Genomic DNA, 20,402 nt, shown 5'->3' with positions numbered 1-20,402 from the left:
GATGGGTTCTGCTGAAATCAAATTCCACAGGCTGACTGAAATCTCTGGCTCCTCATTCCAGTCAGATTGTTTGATCTGTGGTTCTGGACAGTGAGTGTTGGTAAGTCATTTGATCACTGAGGACCTTATAAACAAACTTCCAACTTGTTTTCGCTCAGTCTATGTTTTGCCATTCTGTCCTCAATGGAAAAAGGTGCAGGAGATGAAAATCAGAGCCATACATTTCCTCATGGAAGTAATGGTAAATAACAACAAGGTGTGGGAACTCTGGTGCCAATGTAAACACCTCCTATAGATACTCTGCTTGAACTTATTGATTTAGTGCACAATCCAGTATCAACCAGAAACCTTTTGGTACACAGGACTCTACCATGTCAGCCATTTATTTTAAAGGTGCCTAAAAGGAATGAAAATGCTCCTTGATTATTTGTAACATTCATGTATTGTAGCATAATGAAACCTTTGGAAGAACAATTGCGGCAAGAAAATTAATTCTATTCATACAGTTAGTTTTGCTAACAAACAATGAGGATTTTATGGAAAATTAATGGGTACCAGAGGAGATATTCAATTTCAATGATCTTACTGATTAAACACTGTAATATGGCACGTACTCCATATGTATCTATATGTGTGAGCTGAGTTTCACTGCATTGTAATGGATCTCACACTTCAGTTGCACCGATTCATAATGACACAAAAGCAGTCCCCTCGGAATTAGATCCCTATCCAGTACTGGGACGTGCATTGTGAGACCAGGAGGGTGAAATTTGTTTGACATTGGCAGAGGCAGCCCATAATAACCACTTCCCCTCAGAATTAAAATATGTCTATGTAATTTAAAGCAATGGGGCCTAAACAAGTGCCTCCTCCTCAGATTTCCTTTCTTCAAAAAGTCATCTCACTTTCTGGGCTTGGCATTATGTAACTGTGTTGTGGGCATCAACATGGGTCTTTAGTCTCTCCTTTGAATTTTACAAACTGAAGCAAATGCATTTTAATGATTCAGGAATCCAGCATCTCCTGTCAAGACATTTGAAACATTTTAGGGGAGGTAATTTAATTCTTTATAAGAGTGTAAACACAAACTTATCCTGTTTCACAACCTTGATGTTATCAACAAAGAAAAAAGTGCACTTTGTGAAGATAACAATCATTGACATTAGCTACCTGCAACTGGAGAATTGAACAAATTTCTCTCGCTCTCCAGGGAACTTAACCAGTGAGGAATAGAGCTTGCAATGTCATGTAATCACATGTACAGTGCTGCCCTCTGGAAATTAACGAAAAAAGTATACACTTTTATGATAACTTCCACAATACTATCAAGCACTGTAAAGCCAATGACATGCAGCCGAACAGTGGTCACTTTTGTAACAGAGAAACAAAACAGTCATGATCCCACAAACAGCTGTAGGTGTCCTTTTAGTCTGGTTATTCATGTTGATTGAGGGAGATGTGCCCTTGAAAGAACACTACTGCATTTTTTTAAAAGTAGATTTTCTTTTCAGAACCATCTTAGAGGGGAGACAGAGCTTCAGAACAACGTCTGATGCAAAAGAGCTTATACAGTGTTCGGCTCCCTTTATACCACATTGAAGTATCAGGCTGAACTTTTTGATCTAATACCTAGCTTGGATTTTAAACCTGAATCTTCTCATCCAAATATGAGCGTGCTGCTAAGGCTAACATTAAGTACAATTGGTCACTCCAAGTATCCTTTATGTTTTGTTAGCTGTGTTTGGGACTGTACTATGACCGGTCTGTATGTAGCAGTAAAAATTTAGGGACATTAGGCCATTCAGAATCTAAAAGCCAGTTCTGCCATTTAATGAGATAATAGATTTTTTCAATCCCAATTCCATTTAACCACCTTTGATCCATATCCTTTTATACTCTTTCCTCACAAAAATCTAGTTTTCTCAGTCTTGAAGATTAAATTGATTGAACCTCCATTACCTTTTGAAGAGTTCAAAATTTCCATGATGTGTGAAAAAAATCAGCCCTGAATTTACTGGAATTAGATGTAAGTCTAATTTTAACATTACGTATGACAATATCAAAGAAAAAATTGGCAATGATATGAATGCAATCTGGTTCCATTTATCCCCACTTAGTATTGCTTAGGTGTATATTTTCTTTTATGCCTTAGAGGAGGAAAGTGAGTTAGAGGTCTGGAAAGGTGCTAAAAGCTAGGGCCTAGACTGCTGAAGAGGTTTCCACCCGAAGGTATAGAAATTAAAATCAAGTATGGTTAAGAGGCCAGAATTAAACACTTTCTGGTATATCATAGGATTACAAGCGTAGAGAGGGCCATGGAGAGATTTGGAAAAATGAATGAGAATTTCAAAATAGAGGCATTGTTTAGTCAGGAGTCAGGATCACTCCATAAACATTTGGTGCCAGTTACTACTGCATAATCTTTGACGGTCTCAAGTTTACAGAAATTTAAATGTGGGAGAGCAGTCATTGAAACAGTCAGGTCTAAAAATGACAAAGGGATAGTTGAAAGTTTCAACAGCAGAAGAATTGAGACAGGGCCTAGAGTGGGGTAAGTCACAGCAGTGGAAGTAGAACATCTTAGTAATGCCATGTATACATAATTGAAAGCTCACCTGGAGCTCAAATGTGACACAGGGCCAAGGCAATTTTAAGACCGTTGCCAAACAGTTGGTCAAAGCTGATGGTGTGGGAATGCAACTCCTTGGGAAGACCAAGGATAATAGTTTCATCTTCCTGATGCCCAATTGGAGGAAATTTCTGATTATTCAGCAGTGGGTGCCAGAGGACCAGTCTGATCATTTAATTGTAGTACAGGACTTGAGGAAACTGTGTTAAGATGGAGCTGACCACTGTCGGTGTTTAGGTGGAAACTGCATGACAGTGTATCGGCAGCCGATGTCGTAAGGGGCAAAATGTACATGAGAAATGAAAGTGGGCTGAGGAAGGATCCTTGGAATATGTCAGAGGAATGGTGTGGGAATGGCACAAGAAACCAGTGATGGCAACTCCCTGGCTAAGACTAAATTGGAAAGGAACCCACTATGTACAATGTCACCAGATAGACAGTAATAGAGAGGCACTGAGGGACACTAATGGAATCAAAGGTATCAAGTACCATGCATGGGTTTGTGATGGATGCGCAGGACTAGTTTGTCTATGTCACAAACAATTAGGATGTCATTGGCGATTTGTATAGGAGTCACTGTGGCAGGGGACAAACATGATTGTTGGAACTCTGTGATTGGACTGAAACAAAGAGGTGTGCAAAATTTGGAAGAGATATGCATTTCTGTCTCTGGAGAGAAACAAAGGTTAGAGATGGGGATGTGGTTTGCAAGTATAGTTCAACGTTTTCATTAAGAATAGTCAATGGATGAATATTTATCCTTAAAGTATTAATGTGGTTTGGAGCACACTAATCTGAACCCAACCACTTAATGAGGATCCTTGGCACTGCTTAACACATTAATAATCTATGTAAAGATGGAAATTCTTTACTTATCTAATTTACATGCACCCTGTCCATCCACTGAGCTGACATGGCTCAATGGTTAGCATTGCTGCCTCACAGCTCCAGGGACCTGGATTTGATTCTAGCCTCTTTCTGTGTGGAGTTTACACATTCTCCCTTTGTCTGTATGGGTTTCCTCCAAAAGTCCAAAGGTGTGAAGGTTAGGTTGATCAGGGTAACAGGGATAGGGAAGTGCTTGGGATTCTCTTCAGAGAGTTGGTGTGGCTGCAATGGGCCAAATAGCCTGCTTCCAAGCTGTAATTATTCTCTGAGGAGTCATGTCAGTTTGACCGAATTGTTTTGGCTATCATTCAAATTTGAACATTTGGGAAAATGAAGCTTTTAAAAGGATTGGATCAGTCTTTGACAATAACTTGTGTAGATCATAAGGCAAAACACAATGCCATTCAACTTGCTAGAGGCAAATTTTTGTGGTGGGACAGACCATTAAAATCCATAGAAGCCCTACCGTGTGGAAGGAAGCCCTTCAGACCAATAAGTCCACACTGACCCTCAGAGCAGCCCACCCAAACCCATCCCCTATAACCCACGTAATCTACACATCCCTGAATACGATGGACAAAGTAATATGTTCAATCTACCTAGCCTGTACATCTTTGCACTGTGGGAGGAACCTGGAGCACCCAGAGGAAACCCACGCAGACACAGGGAGAATGTGCAAACTCCACACAGACAGTTGCCTGAGGGTGGAATCAAACCTGGGACCCTGGCACTGTGAGGCAGTAGTGCTAACCACTGAGCCACTGTGCTTTCCCAAAAGGGGAACCTATTGCATTCTTGTGCCTGTCCTGTGTACAACTGAAGCAGATAGGCTTGTGAATAACCTTCCTGCTGTGCCCACTGTCATTATTATTGACCAAGTGGTGGGCAGGAGCACCCACCATGCAGGACGACTGAAAAGCAAACATTTTCATCAAGGTGCTTGCAGGCATCCATGGTGCATGAGCTGGTGGAGGGTGCTGGTGAGTATTCCCCTTTCAAAAGTATAGGGAACTGGAATCAAGAAGCTGGGCCTGCTGAAATAGAAATCATCATCATCCTCATCCTCCTCCTCCCATGACCCTCAACCCGTGATACTACTTCTCGCCATTACTCACCTGTGGCCTGACCTACCAGTGATCCTTGGCCTCATGTTGAGTGCATTCCCAGCAGCAGCCACTGTCTTCCCATTCAGCTATTGAACAATGCACAGCAGCTTGCCTCTTACTGGCTAGTAGCTCTCTGGTAGGATTACCATCCCAGGGCCCTTGGTGCCAGGAAAGAACCACCACTCTCTAGTTAAGTGCCTGATTGGCATTTAATTTGGTGGGCATTCCAAAAAAAAAGCAGGTGACACAGCTAGCTGGTCCAACCAGCTGGTGAGATTCTTGCCAACTTGGGTTGGCAAATCCCAGATGTCAGTGTCTTTGGATGATGGTATGTGTGCCTGATGTCACCGCAAAGCAACATGGAGTCTCCTTCTAGATAGGTTGCTTTAGTAATGTTATCACCAGATGAGAATGGGAGAATCAGCTCAATTAACATCTCGTTAACTATTTAGATTAGCTATTAAAGGAGCCAATCACAAGATTTTATTGAATTAAAGGAACAACAAATTTATTACTCACTAACCCCAAGAAAAATATGAAGGTGCAACATCAAGTATGCAACCTTTGGGTTGTTACTTGGGGTCTCTCACAAATGCAGACACCAAAGTGGATAGTGCCCAATACAGAGGAAGATAAAGGAATGTACAGTTTAGAATTCTTTTGGTGTCCTTGAAATGTAAGCTTTCAACCCGAGACCAAGATTGGTTGGCTGGCTGGCTGGGTGATATCCTAGCAGCAGTCATCATTCGCGACCTATGCATTTACTTTAAGGCTCTTAGCTTACTGATGCTTCTGCTATGGAGTTGCATAGGATTGATATCAGTCTCTTTGTGTGTGTGTTTGTGAGAGAGAGAGAGAGATACAGTATAGAGTGGGCGGTGGCTTCCATTTCCCTAACTATGAAAAGATCTTCGAACCACCATTAAAAAACTCATTCCAGTATATAATTCTGAAAGGTTCAATTGATTGGTCTGTGTATGAAAGCCATGGAGTCATAGTCCATACTTTAACGTTGTTATTATGTACTGAGGCCATATCAGATTTCAGTGGGTATCTGGATGATAGGGAGTCTCTCTTTTCACATTGTAGCCTCCTACTGCTCACCCTCTTCCAAAGGGGATTAGTTGGATCTCTCACTTCCACCTTGAGTTGACGTTGCACTTTGTTGCTTTGCCGTTTTTCTTGTTTCAATTCCATGTGCAACAGTTGAACTAGTTGTTCTGAAAACGATACTTTCATGAAATTCAGAGGTATAGTCTTGTGACAGGGAGCAAAGATAAACATAGAAATAACATTGGTTCCAATCATTCAATTCTCATTCTTTAAAGAAGTGGTAGTGGAGGACTGGAAGATTGCTAATTCAAATAAGGTAGAGCAATAAATATAGACTGATCAACCTGGCATTGGTCAAGTCACAATAGGCTTACCAGACCATAAAGCTGCTCTCTCATTAGAGAAAGGCAACTGGTAGTGATTTAACCTGAGGGACACCACAACTTAGGCAGTGGGGGAGGAGAGTTGTTCATGGTAATTATAGCCACTGTGGGGATTGAACCCATGCTGTTGGCATCATACTACTTTGCAAACCAACCATCCAGACAACTGAGTTAAACCAATATTCCTAGCATTAGTGATGGTGAGGTCACTGAAAGCCACTATCATGAACAAAAATAAACTTTAATTGGTAAAGAAATAGATTATCAAGGAGAACTTGCATGGTTTGGCCTCAACAAAACTATGTCTAATTAACTCGATTGCAATTCTTGCTGAGTTAACAGAGAAAATTGATTAACATGGTGCAGTAGATGGTGTTCATATAGACTTTCAAGATTCAATATCGTGCCATGTTGCAATCTTTTTTTTAAATGAGAGGGAAGCACTTTGAAAATATTGTGATGGTTGGATGTTACAGATTGAATATCTGGCTCTCGACAATTCTCAGCTTGTAATCAGTTCTCTGTAATGACCAGTGTATCATATCCAATATATTTGCATTGTGCACTCAAACTTTTTTTTGTATTAGTCCTTATCTTGCATGTATTTGAGTATAATGCTCTAATTTTAGTAAATTGTTCCACTCTATCCATATGTCCTCATGTGCTTGCCATATTTTATGAATTACCATATTTGTTTGGAACATAGAACATAGAACAATACAGCACAGTACAGGCCCTTTGGCCCACGATGTTGTGCCGATCTATTATTCTATTCTAAGATCAAACTAACCTGCATATCCTTCATTTTACTATCATCCACGTGCCTATCCAAGAGTCACTTAAATGTTCCTAATGTATCTGACTCTACTACCACAGCTGGCAGTGCATTCCACACATCCACCAATCTCTACGTAAAGAACCTACCTCTGACATTTCCTCTATACCTACCTTCAATCACCTTAAAATTATGCTCCCTAGTGATAGCCATTTCCAACCTAGGAAATAGTCTCTGGCTATCCACGCTATGCCTCTCATCATCTTGTACACACCTATGAAGTCATCTCTTCTTCACTCCAATGGTAAAAGCCCTAGCTCCCTCCACCTTTCCTCATAAAACCTGCCCTCCAGCCATGGCTGCATCCTGGTAAATCTCCTCTGTACCCTCTTTGAAGCTTCCACATTCTTCCTATAATGAGGCGACCAGAACTGAACGCAGTATTCCAAGTGAAGTCTAACCAGGGTTTTATAGAGCCGCAACATAACCTCGCAGCTCTGAAACTCAATTCCCCTGCCGAGGAAAGCCAACACACCATATGCCTCCTTTACAACCGTGTCAACTTGGGTAGCAACTTTGAGGGATCTATGGATGTAGACCCAAATATCCCTTTGCTCCTCCTCACTGCGAAGAATCCTGCCATTGTCCCTGTATTTTGCATTTAAATTTGTCCTTCCAAAATGAATGACTTCACACTTTTCCAGGTCGAATTCCATCTGCCACTTATTTGCTCAGCTCTGCAGCCTGTCAATGTCCCATTGCAACCTACAAAAGCCCCCCACGCTATCGTCAACTCCACCAATCTTCATGTCATTGGCAAACATACTAACTCACCCTTCCTCTTCTTCATCCATGTCATTTATAAAGATCACAAAGAGCAGAGGTCCCAGTACAGATTCTTGCGGAACACCACTGATCACTGAGTTCCAGGCTGAAAACTTTCCATCTACTACCACCCTCTGTCTTCTATTCAATGGCCAGTTTTGTATCCAGACAGCCAAATTATCCTGAATCTCATGCCTCATTTCTTTCAGAATGAACCACTATGGGGAACCTTCTCAAATGCCTTACTAAAATCCATAAACACCACAGCCACTGTTTGTCCTTCATTAATATATTTTGTCACATCCTCAAAGAATTCAATAGGCTTGTGAGGTATGAACAAACCCTCACAAAGCAATGCTGACTATGTCTATCCAAGCTATGCTTTTCTGAGTAATCATAAATGCTATCTGGCAGAAAGTTTTCTAAAATTTTGCTTCCCGTAGTAACTTTGGGTATATCCCGTCAGGCCCAGGGGACTTATCGATGCTGGGCAGTGCTGTAATTCTGCCCAAAATTCTAGTTTATGAATTCAGTACAAATAAGCGAGAAAAACAAAAGGAGAATCTTTCAATCTCTGAAAGATTGATGAACAGTAATTCTCAGTTGTAATTCATTCCAGGCTGTGTGCCAGTTTTTCCAATTCTACTTTACATCAGAGATTACATCCTTGCAATTATACTGTTCAATGATTAGCAGTGATCATATTAAATTCTTTTAATCTGTTATTTTAATAGAGATGTTAAACTGTTCAAAATGAATGAGCTAACCCCTTTCAACAAAGCAAAGAAATACATGAGTATTTGTCAATGTTAGTTCAGCTTGAAGTAGCATTACTGTAATGCAGGATGCATTCTTAGGAAAAATTAATTCAACATCACAAATTAAGATTTTAGTCATTAGTTTAATCAGATTTTAGGTGTTTTTTTCCCAAACAAAATAGCATTTTATATAAGTTGAGATAATATATTTCCAAGGATAGATATCATGCACATGCAAATGACTTAATGGTTTTGTTCTTAATCATCACATATTTCCAGACTTGTCTGATATCTTTTCATATTTTCCTTATCTAAATGACTCAATTAATGAAATAGATTCAAATTTCAAATATGCTAAAGGTAGCTGCTTTAGTGACAAATGATTTTCTTGAAATCAATGCAGACAGAAGAGGTTATAACATATTCCTTCATCAGCTTTGAATGGATTTAGGTGAAAGCGATTGGTAAGTGCACTTTTTGACATTTTCCATTCCACATTGTGAAAAGGTCATTTTCTTCCCAGAACCTTTCGTAAATGATAAAGTATAATGGCACAGAAAATGTCAAGCCTTTTACTTTACTGTTTTCATAAAATTGTATTATAAATCATGAAACAGACCCTGGATCTTGCCATGTTGCTTTAGCAATTGTAGAGGAGTTCTGTAAGTTTATCATTTAAATGTCTCCTGTTGAAGGAATAAAACATGCATTACTTTTTTCTGCTCCTGAAGAATTAGTTTCTAACATAGAATCATTCTGCCATGAGCAACCCATCAACTTTCTGATAGAAGATAAAAAACACATAGATCAGGATCCATTTGAAGACTTTCCTGAACTGTAGGCTGAATCATTGTGACTGACAGAAACCTATTTGATTTCAGTCAACTTATCCATTGAGAATTTTAACAAAAAATGTTCCAATCAGTCCATTCAGAGATGTTATCACACACCTATTTTGCAGGTGGGACTTGAACTCATACCTCCTGGCTCAGGCATAGGGACACTACCACTGCACCTCAAGAGCCTATGTTTCAATGAGAATGGGAAAGGAAATCTAATTAAGCACAAGTGGTCATTCTAAGAATTTTTACTGCTCTTGTAATGGAATGGTAATGTCCCTACGTCTGAGCCAGAAAACATGGGTTCGAGTCCTACCTGCTCCAGAAGTTTAATGTTTTAGTGAAGATTTGTAGCTTGGGTTGCAGTTGGTCAGTTTGCCAAGCTGACTGGTCTTCATGCAAACATTTCGTCTCCCTTCTGGGTGACATCATCAGTGCTGTATAGCCTCCGTTGAAGCACTGTTGTTCTGCCCCCTCTGAATTTATATGGTCTGGTCTGGTCTGGCATGGTGGAAGGTCTTGTTTCAGGTTTTGTACAGTTGTGGCTTGTAAATTTGACTGGAACAAAGCTGCAGTACTAGGACAAGCAAGACAAAGACAGGCATGAGAACTCCTGGAGGTATGGTTTTCAACCACCAATACAATTAATAAATGTGTCAAAATAGACTCCATCTACATACCACTATGGTACAAAACTGGCAGCAAGACTGCCCACCATGAGAGACTGGACCATATAACTTCAAAGCGGCACAGAACAGCAGCATTTCAACAGAGGCTACACAGCACTGAACTAACCAACAGATACTCCAGAAGTATGTAAAACATCACTGAACGGGTTGATGAGACAATATCATTTCTGTGAATTGTTGAGACATGGAATTATTTGAATGTTAGAATAATCAAAAGGCTGTAACTTGGAAATATGTGAAGACCCTTGGAAAAGAGGATAACTTTTAACAGGGCTTCAGAACGAGAAGAGAGTGATGACTATTGTATTATAACTTTCAAAAGGCATTTAACATTGACCCTCCAGAAAGAGTTGTGATAATTGCAATAGTTTGAGATCCAAGAGAAACTGGGAATTGAATATTTGACTTGTTCAACAATAAATATATCAATAGTAATAATTGTTATTGGACAGCTATGTTTTACAATAGGAATATATAAGAACATAGGAACATGGTAAAGTGAAAAACTTTTGGTTAACTGATTTCTGTCATTTCCAACCTGACTGCATGACCCAAATTCAAACAGATTTCTCACAATTTGTTTTACCTTGAGTTGGAGATCATCAAGTTTTGCAATTATATTTGTTTTAAGTCCCATTATTTTCTTCATGACCATTAGCTATTTATGTTAAATTTATTTGCTTTGTTTCAAATTTTGAGTTTTCTTCAATTGCTAGTATTGTATCATTTTCCTTCACAATGAAGATGCTCAATAAATTTGCCAGTACCTTGTTGTAATGAAGATCAGAGAGACCTTTGTGCAAAGAACAGTTTCCTGAGGGTAACAAGGCAAGTAAATAAAATGGTTAAGAAGGCATATGAGATATTAACCTGATTAGTCGAGGCATTGAATGTAAGAGCAAGGGGATTATGTGGGAACTTTATACAATGCTGCTAACGCCACAACTGGAGTACTGTTTGGAGTTCGAGTCATTACATTGCAGTAAGGATGTGATTGCTGTAAAGAAGTTAGATTTACCAGGGTGCTGGCTGGACTAGCAGGTCTAAGCTATAAGGAAAGATGGGGTAGACTGGTGCTGATTTCCTTGGAAAAGAGAAATTTGAGAGGAGGCCTTGTAGAAATGCTGATAAGATTATGCACAACACAGATACAAAAGGAAAACATTTTTTTCTCGAGTAAACAGGTTAATAATCTAGGACCATAGATATAAGTCTACAGGTAGTAGGTTATGAGAGAAGTTGAGAATGTTTTCACTCATAGGGTGGAGAAGTCTGGAACTCATTGCTTGAATAGTCAGAAACTCTTATAATGTTTAAGTAAGGAGTTAGATTTTCACTTGCCTTGCTATAACCTCCAGGGCTATGGGCCAAGAAATGGAAAATGGGATTAGTGTAGTCATGCCTTTTTTGACAACTGTGGATCTGAACAACTGAATAGCTCCTTCTATGCTGTAAACATCTATGACCTATGAATCTATATTAAAGCATCTTCGTTTCAATATATATAATAGTGGGCAATTCATGAGAATACAGGTTTTATTTAAACAAAATGATAAAACCCATGCCTCATAAACTAATCTAAATCCATGGCCATCAATATAAATGATGGATGCTTTCGCAATGTGACCAAAAAGTCCAGGCATTGCCCCTTGACATTTAAGCAAAGGGACTCTAAAATAATATACACGCACAGCTTCTAACTTCATTTCTAAAATGTCAACAGGCTTGAAAATGCGGTGTCTTGGTATACTAAAAGACAACATTCAAACCAGTGTGACAACATCATTAACATTTTAATAAACTAGTGCTCAGTTAATATTCTTGTTTCATCAAGTACAATTTTTTGATGTATTAACTCTTATTGTACCTTAAATGAACTTGTTTATTCATGCATGAGGATCTTCACAATGCAGCTCACAGGCAGATTTAATTAGCAGAAGCCTTCGTCATCACATAATCTCCACTTAATATAAATAGTGGAATAGGAAACTAGTTCAAAATATTTAGTTAAAAGTCCATTTCTATAACTTTATGAGAATAAAAAACTCAAAATTGTTTGGACCTAGTTTAGTACTACCTTTATGCCTACTGTACTTAGACATAATGGGGGTGATTTTAACTAAGAATGGCACTGTAAAGTGATCTGGCTGATTTTTTTTCTCCATTGACTGTAATGGAAGGCAAAAACAGTGTGTAGTGTTTTGAGACTGGTTCATTCAATATCACTCAATTTATACTATCATCCAAAAATTAATATGAGCAAACATGACTGCTGATGTTGGGGAACGTTCTACCTCATTTTCCCATAGGGTAATGGTCCACATGTTTTTCACCAAATTAAAACAGTTGACAGAAATTTAAGTGTGTGATTTTGTGCTAGACATTCTCATGTACATCAAGAAGCATCCCTACCCCCTTCAAGAAGACCACGATCATTCCCATACCTAAGAAAACATGTATGCAGTGTGCCTTAATGACTACCGCCCAGTGGCTCTGATCTCAATAATCATGAAGTGATTCAAGACACTGGTCATGGTCCACATCATGGTCCAGTCTCCCAGCCTGCCTCGATCTCCTAAAATTTGCCTACTAACTGCTGTAACTGATCCAAAGCAAATGCTGTATCCCTAGTCCTGCACTCATCCCGGGAACATCTGGACAATGAGGACACCTACGTCATACTCCTGTTCATTGACTACAGCTCTGCCTTCACCATCATTATCCCCTCCAGACTAATCTCAAAACTCCATGATCTTGGTATTTGCCCCGTGCTCTGCAACTGGATCCACAGCTTTCTGACTCACAGACCATTAGTGAAGATAGACAACTACACATTCTCCGCAATAATCCTCAACACTGTGGACCCCTGAGGATGCATCCTCAGCCTCCTACTGTACTCCCCATATGCCCACAAATGAGTTGCCAAATTCCAAATGAATGCCATCGACAGGTTCGCTGATGACACTCCGTGGTAGGATGGATAAATAACAATAACAAGTCAAAATCCAGAAAGGAGATAGAGGGCTTTGTAACATGGTGCAATGTGAACAACCTCTCTCTCAACATCAGCAAAGCTAACGAACTAAACAGAAGGAAGGGAGGAGAGCACGCACCATCTACATCAACAGAATTAAGGTTGAGAGGATGGAGAGTGTCAAGTTTTCAGAGTGATGATAATTGACAACCTGTCCTAGACTTCCCACATAGGTCTGAAGGTCAAGAAGGCACAATAACACCTCTCCTTCTGCGAGCAGCTCAGGAAACTTGGCATGTCCATAAAAACCCTCAAAAACTTTTCCAGATGCACAACTGAAAGTATACTGTCTGGGTGCATAATGGCCTGGTCTGGCAACTACTTTTCCCTGGGCCATAAGAAACTACAGAAGGTGGTGTGCACAGCCCAGATCATCACAGAAGCCAAACTTCCATCGTGGACTTCATTTACGTGACTAACTGCTGTGGAAAGGCTGCCAACATCATCAAAGACCCATCGCATCCTGGTAATGATCTCCTACAACATTTTCCATCAGGCAGAAGTTACAGAAACATGAATACACGCACCAGCAGGTTCAGGAACAGCTTCTTCCTGGCTGTTATCGGACTGATGAGTGGACTCTGTTAGCCAGGGGCTGCAGAGAGAGAAAGAGAGAGGCAGGCAGGCAGGCAGACAGACAAACTACTGCCATTGCTGCCTGGGAGATGCTGACTAGATCCTGCGGAGAAAAACGTGGAGACAGAGCGTGCCAGTCACCGATATTGTGAATCAGAGATACTAGATGTATTAAAAAGCTGACATAAAGAAAGAAGCAACTTGTGAACTAAGGATAACCTAGACCTAGGAGCTGGCCTGAGCCTGTCAGAGCTTCGTTGCACCAACCAAGTTCTACAAAAAACATGAGAAAAATGTGGTAATACAAAAGCCTTATTTGGATCGGTGGCAATGAGGTAATGCTAGCTAAGTCTCTGGTCCAGGGCCAATAAAGTAAAGGCATGTGATAATTGAATTAGCCTGTGCCAACAGGAAAAAGACAACACGACTTGAGAAAGATAAGGAAAAGGATAAAAGCAGGCCCTGGAGGTATGTAGCCAGCGAAAACTCCCGAGATCAACTTTTGGAGAAGCACACCCCTTGACAGGGACTTGGTGACCCCAGCACTGAGTGCAACACCAGGTCAAGGTCAGTCCTCGGCAGCTATAGCAGGTATTCTGCATCGGTATTTGCGTTTATATTCTGTTACTATTCTGCACGGATATTAGTGTTTATATTCTGTAACTATTCTGCATGGGTATTAGTGTTTGTATTCTGTAGCCATCCTGGACATGTTACGTGTCTTTCGTGGGTGTACAAATAGATTCCAGTTCTTTTAGGAAAACATTTGAATTACTTGTTCATTGTCTAATGTCTAAGCCATATATGTAACTTTTTGTAATATGTAAGTAAAAGAGATTAGCGAGTTATGGTAACAACAACTCTTCTCTGTATGAGCTGATAATAACTGGAGCAAGGGTTTGTTGGCGTTCAACAAATCTCTTGCCTGAAATAACACTGATCTAGCTAATCTTGATCTTGCCTAGCACACACCCTGTGCAATGTAACCTGTATGCCACAAAGTCTTTTTGATCTGTCCGTCCTTCCTTACTATGATCTGCCTGTACTGCTCATGAACAAAGTTTTCACTGTACTTCAGTACACATGATAATAAATCAATCAATCAATCAATCAAACACAGCAGAATCTCTTACCCCTTCCATGATTATTATATGTTGTAGTCCCTAGCCAGGGTCTTCTAATGCAGGCATTGCATTGGCATTTACCTAAGAATATGGACAATTGCACAGGTATATCATGTCCACACACTCACAAAAAAAAGGACAAACCTAATCTGGGCAATTTCTGCTCCATCAGACCTCTTGATCATCAGTATAGTGATGGAAAGTGTGGTCTAGAATGCTGTTGAGAGGCACCTACATAGCAATAACCTGCTCAACGATACTCAGCTTGGGTTCCATCAGGTTCCTGACCTCATTATGGCCTTAGTCCAAACATGAAAAAAAGAGCTGAACTCAAGGAGGACGGTAAGAATGATCACTTTGGCATCAAAGCAGCATGGACTAAGTGTAATATCAAAAAGCTCTGAGATATTGAAGTTAATGGAGCTCAGGAGGAGCTTTATTATGTTTGGAATCATCCCTAGAACTAATTAAGGTGATTGTGGCTGCTGGTGGAGAATCACCTCAGCCATAGGACATCTCTGCAGGGGTTCATTAGGGTAATGTCCTCAGCCAACCATTTTCAGCTGCTTCATCAACGACTTTCTTCTATTGCAAGGTCAGAAGTGGAGATGTTCACTGATGAATGAACAATACCTAGCACCAAATACAGCTCCTCACCTACTGAAGTAGTCCAAACCAATATGCAACGAGGCGTGGACAACATTTAGGCTTAGTCTGACATATGGCAGGTGATATTTGCATGATACAATTCCCCGGTAATGATTATTCCAACATCACATGTTTAATGCCATTGCCAAATTTCCCCCAGTTGACATCTGGCTGTTATCATTGACCAGAAACTAAACTGTACCAGCAATATAAGCATTGTGCTGATTGAGTAGGTCAGAGGCTGGGAACTCTGAGGAGAACAAACCACCTTCTGACTCCATAAATCCTGCCCACCATCTACAAGGTATAAGTCAGAAATGTAGTGGCACACTCTCCAGTTGCCTGGATAAGTGCAGTTCCTACAACACACAAAAGCTCAGCACCGTGCAGGACTTTATCGATAGCCAATTCATCATTTTGTACATTATTTCATCCACCACTGATGCACAATGATAACAGTGTATGTAATATAGAATACGCACTGCAGAAACTGACAGAGTCCTTTGACAATACTGTCCAAACATGCAATTTCCACATTTCCAGAAGAATAAATGCAACAGATGCATGTAAACATCACCACCTGCAAGTTCCCCTGCAAATCACATACTATTCTGATTTGGAAATATATCACATCCCTGTACTTCTGCTTGGGTCAAAGTCCTGGAACTCTCTTCCTGATAGCACTCTGCGTATATCCAGAGCAGTTCAAGGAAGTAACTCACCACCACTGTCTTTAGTAGAATGTGGAATTGTCAACAAATACTGATCTTGCTTTCAGGAGGAGGAGGACACTGCTGGAGCAATAATTGGCCAGATTGAATTTGTCCTTTCTTTCTGGGTGTGTGGATAGGATGCACCTGTGCCATTTCCATGTTGTGGGGTCAGTGTCAGTGTTACGGTGTTTGTTCACCATTCTAAATATTGGTAATGCATAGTTTGCCCAGTTAGGAGGACTACTGCTTGCTCGGTCGGAAATTGTAATGTTCCATATCGCTATGTAATGAGGACATAATACAGGTTGATGTCTAAAGGAGTACTGGTCAGAAGTGTAGTGCTTTGGGTGAATTATGAAAGACATCACTGTCTTAAATGAGTGTGTAAGATCTCAGGATACTGTTTGGTGAAGAGCTGGTTGTTGTTTGTGAAATATACAATGCAGGCACTTTGATCAGTTTATTACTCATAAAATTCATTAACCTTGGTGCTCTTACTTTATGAGACAAAGCATAATGGTTCAAACTTAGGTTGATTAAAACACCCACAATTTAAAAATAACAAGGTGTAGAGCTGGAGGAACACAGCAGTCCAGGCAGCGTCAGAGGAGCAGGAAAGCTGATGTTTCAGGTCTGGACCCTTCTTCAGAAATGGGGGAGGGGAAGGAGGCTCTGAAATAAATAGAGAGAGGGGGAGGCAATGATGGAAGGTGAATAGAGGAGCAGATAGGTGGAAAGAAGAAGGACTTGTCAAGGTGGCAGGGATGGAGTCAGTAAAGGTGAGTGTAGGTAGGGAGTTGGAATGGGGGTTGATGAGCGAGGAGGGAGGGGCGGGTAGGTGGGAGAACAGATGGACAGGTCAAGGAGGTGGGGACAAGCTGGTCTGGTCTTGGCATGAGGTCGGTGGGTAGATTTTGAAGCTTGTGAAGTTCACATTGAGGCCATTGGGCTGCAGGTTTCCCAAGTGAAATATGAGGTGCTGTTCCTCCAGCCTTTGGGTGGCATCATTGTGGCACTGGAGGAAGCCTAGGATGGACACGTCATCTAAGGAGTGGAGTGGTGAGTTGAAGTGGTTTGCAACTGGGAGATGTAGTCGTTTGTCATGAACCGAGTGTAAGGGCTCCACTAAGCGGTCTCCAAGCCTCTGACTGTGTTTTTGGGGCTTTTAATGGGTGCATGGTTCTCTTGCCTGATTTAGCATGCTCTGATTCACGAATCTTTTTCTCCCAAGCCCGGACTATCCTCTTTATCACCTATTGTTCTCTGTGGGTGTTGTCTGAAAATTTTTGCAAGCTTTATTCGCTGCTCAGTGGTATGTAAGATGAGGGTTCAAGTCCAATTTGATCTGTTTTCTGGAATCAGTGGAGTCTGATCCAGGTTACCAGATTCCTGAGAACTCTGTCCACAGGGACCTGGCAAATGTAGTTGGGTACACTCCCTTTTGCTGCCTATACTTGTTTACACTTTCCACCGGATCTGCTCTATTGCAACCATCTGCTGCTAAAATCTCTGCTTTCCTGGCCTGCAATTACCCTGTACAACATTCTGGGTATTGGGTCAGGCAAGTGGACCACGGGGCTTGGGTACATTAACATTAGTTTTATTTCCTTTGTGTTATTGAGCCCATGTAAAATTGCTTGTTGACTGATAATCTCAAAAGACATATGGGCCTCAGCAGAGGCCTCAAATGTGAAGATCCTTTTTGTTATCTCAGCGAATTGTCCAACTGCGAATGGCATGTGTGTGTTTGGATTTTCATTACTTTGGATGCCCTGCGCTTGTTGTCAGAGGGTTCATCAGCCAGGATATGGCATTGTGGGTAGGGAAGGCATTGATTCCCCTGCGAAGGGAGGTGGCAATCCTTGGTCATTGCTGCATTCAGCATATCAGGGAGCCTGTTCCTCCAAGGAGATAGATCCTGGCCAGCACTTATCTTCAAACAACATTAGCAAAATCTAACAAACTGCTCAGTTTGTTACAGTCCAGATGATTTTGGTAAATTGGCTGCAGTATCTGGCTGTTAAATAATTGTGAATAAACCTCAAATTATGTCATGCATTTTCAGACTCCTGAAGATGTGAAAGATGCCAAACTAAGGAAAGTTCCTTCTTTATGGTTTATAATTTCAGCACTTTTGGCCAATTTTTCAGTGAAAGGTTTTGAAAGCAAGCTGCATTCACATTTTGTTTTAAAAACAGAAATGATAGGCTGTTAAAATGCTAACCTGGAAATTGTTTCCCTACGATTGTTAACAGCAAGCGGTTCAATAGTCTTTCTTGGAAATTAATGAGTAATTCCTGTTCAATATGTTGACAAGGAATTGTGGAGACTTGCGCCTCACCTTAATTTGTGAACAAAAGAGAGATGAAAATTAGAAACACAGATGTATAAATATTACTCAAGTTTTTTGAAGAGAAAACCATAATTTTATGCACAGAAAATTTGAAAGCTGGAGCACCAAAGTTTTCTTCAAGGAAAGGCAAAATAAAGAATTGATATGAGGAAATATATTTATTAATGTGTAGCAGTACATGAAAATAAGCTGTTCCAGAGATAGTAGGAACTGCCGATGCTGCAGAATCTGAGATAACAAGGTGTGGAGCTGGATGAACACAGCAGGCCAAGCAGCATCAGAGGAGCAAGAAAGCTGACATTTTGGGTTGAGACCCTTCTTCTGATCCAGTATAACACCGGAACTGGCCCTTCAGTCCACCATATCTGTGTCGATCATGATGCCATTTGAAATTAATCTCACTGCATGCACATGGTCTATATCCCTCTGTTCCCTGCCTGTTCATGTGTCTGCCTCATCCAGCTCCACACCTTGTTATCATGGAAATGAACTGTTTTGATTGAAAGAAATGAGCCAGTTTTGACTCTTTGCAACTTTTAGGGAGCACGCTTGATTCTCATTCGTAATGGAATAGTAATGGTGCTGATGTTCCAACATTTGCGTGATTCAGTCCCGCAGCTTATTGACCATGCATAGATGAAACTTTACCCAAATGAACTTCATTGTAGTCATTTGCTCACTTACCATTAAACAAATCAGTTTGACATTTCTGATTCTCAAATTTCCAGGCATTTCTTTGTCTGTCTTCAGAACCGAGGAAGGAAATTTTAAAGATGCAAGTGCACTGCCCAGGTCACTAGCTTTCTTAGACATCTGATACAGTGCTGGAGGTGTTGGGTTATAGGTAGTGTGAGCACAACCACAATGTAAGACACTCACTTACACAAATGACTTGTAATCCTCAATATAAGGGAATACTGAAAACAGATGCAAACTTGTAGGGTGGGGGGAGTTCAAAACTGGGGGGTATATTTTTGAGGTGAGGTGAGAATGTTTTAAAAAGGACATCATGGGCAATTTTTTATACAGAGAGTCGTTTGTGTGTGGAATGAACTGGAAGTGGTGGATGTAGGTACAGTTACAACATTTAAAAGACACTTGGATAAGTACATGTATAGGGAATGTTTGGAGGGCTCTGGGCCAAATGCAGGCAAGTGGGACTAGTTTAGTTTGGGAAACTTGGTCAGCATGGCCTAGTTGAACTGAAGGGTCTGTTTCTGTGCTGTATGACTCTATGACGCTGCTGTATAGTAACTGCCCATTCATTCTGATCTTAGCTCTCTCCACCTAACACAAGCATCTTTCCTACAGTACTTAAGTTTAACCCAGATCCACATTTACATTTTACTCCTCTACAAAAGAAATAAAAGTGAGTGATTCTTGTTAATCATTGAGAGATCAGAGATAGCTTAGAAGCTTCGGATAGACAGCACGTCTTGACAAGATGAATTTCATTTTCCTTTTAACACAAAATGAAGTGAACCTAACAAGATTCATGTGACTATAGCAAAATGGCCTACTTATATCTTCAAAGGCCCAGTAGTATCAGATGGAAAGAAAACTGTGCATTTAATAATATTATTCAATAACAAAACCTGAAGATTATGCTGATGCATCAATAAGTAAGTGATTTTATAATTTATAATTACAGCCCAAACGACAAAACACTGTGAGTGCTCAGGTTATTCATTGGGATAAATAAGTTCAAGAGGGAGATAGTTAAAGGGCACATCCTAGTCAACCACCATGGTCCCATTCAGCATATTACAGAAATCCTAGTTTGGAATGTGGGTGTACCAAATCAAAAGAGAACATTCCACATTTATTCAAAACTTATTTTAGAATATAACATCAACAGGTTTCTGCTCTCAAGAATTACAATTCATGACTATTTTCAGTGAAGACATAAACATAGAACTTAGACACAGAACAGTATAACACCGGAACTGGCCCTTCAGTCCACCATATCTGTGCCGATCATGATGCCATTTGAAATTAATCTCACTGCA

Source organism: Stegostoma tigrinum, chromosome 27 (assembly GCF_030684315.1).
Source record: "Stegostoma tigrinum isolate sSteTig4 chromosome 27, sSteTig4.hap1, whole genome shotgun sequence".
Lineage (NCBI taxonomy): Eukaryota > Metazoa > Chordata > Chondrichthyes > Orectolobiformes > Stegostomatidae > Stegostoma > Stegostoma tigrinum.
This window is presented reverse-complemented; position numbering follows the sequence as displayed.